The sequence below is a fragment of the Saimiri boliviensis genome, chromosome 13, assembly GCF_048565385.1.
Source record: "Saimiri boliviensis isolate mSaiBol1 chromosome 13, mSaiBol1.pri, whole genome shotgun sequence".
Classification (NCBI taxonomy): Eukaryota; Metazoa; Chordata; class Mammalia; order Primates; family Cebidae; genus Saimiri; species Saimiri boliviensis.
In genome coordinates this window covers 45,058-46,422 of record NC_133461.1, presented here as the reverse complement: position 1 = coordinate 46,422, position 1,365 = coordinate 45,058, and the positions used below count along the sequence as shown (strand labels likewise).

At 39.1% G+C, this 1,365-nt stretch overlaps 1 non-coding gene across 1 annotated transcript; it reads left to right on the top strand.

Moving 5' to 3' along the window:
- The first annotated feature begins 904 nt into the window (after positions 1-904).
- LOC141581004 (U4 spliceosomal RNA) lies at positions 905-1,045 on the top strand. Its single transcript, XR_012513399.1, has one exon. It is a non-coding gene; the product is annotated as a U4 spliceosomal RNA (small nuclear RNA).
- The last annotated feature ends 320 nt before the right edge of the window (positions 1,046-1,365 follow it).

Here is a 1,365-nt window from a genome sequence, read left to right as displayed (position 1 = left end):
TTGCACTTAAAATGCAAAACTGTCAGAGGCATCTTAACCGTAGTGACTTTATTTTAAATAAAAGCTTTAGAAAAAGCTAAATCTGGGCAGGGTGCAGGGCTCACGAATGTAATCCCAGAACTCTGGAAGGCCAAGGCGGGAGGATCACTTGAGATCAGGAGTTCAAGACCAGCCTGGGAAAATATTGAGATCCTCATGTCTACAAAAAATATAAAAATTAGCTGGCATGGTGGCTCGTGCCTGTGGTCCAAGATACCCAGGAGGCTGAGGTTGGAGGATTGCTTGAGCTCAGAAGTTTGAGGCCTCAGTGAGCCAGCCATGATCACACCACTGCACTTAAGCCTGGAAGACAGAGTGAGACCTCTCTCTCTCTCTCTCTCTCTCTCTCTCTCTCTCTCTCTCTCACACACACACACACACACACACACACACACAGGTTAAATCTGTTGGATCATATATTTATGGATTGAGTAACTTTGGTTATAAAATATTTATGGTTGCAGGAACAAGTTAATAACTAAATAAAGACCCAAAACTTATAAAAATATACCAGTACTTTAAGCAAAAAGCATTCTTAATTTAAAAATGAGTTTTAAAGGTAATAGTACACTAATAAATTATTGTTAAAATCAATAGTAACAAAGAAAAGTAGCAATACTAATAGCCTGACACAAACTGATTACAATCCTTCATAAGAGACAACACTATTCTTAATAACCTATATAAACAAATATTAAGTAATTCTGTTTCTACTTTAATGTACTGGGATTACAGGTGTGATTACTTAATGTAAACATTAATGTAAACTTACATTAAGTAATCACACCTGTAATCCCAGTACTTTGGGAGGCCGAGGAGGGCAGATAACCTGAGGCCAGAAGTTGGACATCAGCATGGCCAACATGGTGAAGCGCAGTGGCAGTATCGTAGCCAAGGAGGTTTATCTGAGGTGCGATTATGGCTGATTGAAAACTTTTCCCAATACCCCACCATGACGACTGGAAATATAGTCGGCATTGGCAATTTTTGGAAGTTTCTACAGGAATGGAATTTAAAGAATTAAATAAAAAATTAAAATGGAAAAGTAATACAAAAAGATTAGCTGGACGTGGTGGTGCACACCTGTAATCCACCTACTTGGGAGGTTGAGGCAGGAGAATCCTTAAAACCCAGGAAGCAGAGGTTTTAGTGAGCCGAGATCATGTCATTGTGACAAGAGTAAAACTCCATCTCAAAAAAAATTTTTTTTTCTTTAAAACAGGTGCGTTCCTCCTCTTGCTTTCTCAGGACTCCCTGCTCTGTCACTTAGTAGTGGCTAATAAAACCTTTTAACGTCACTAGACTGTGCGACTTGCCGTAAATTCC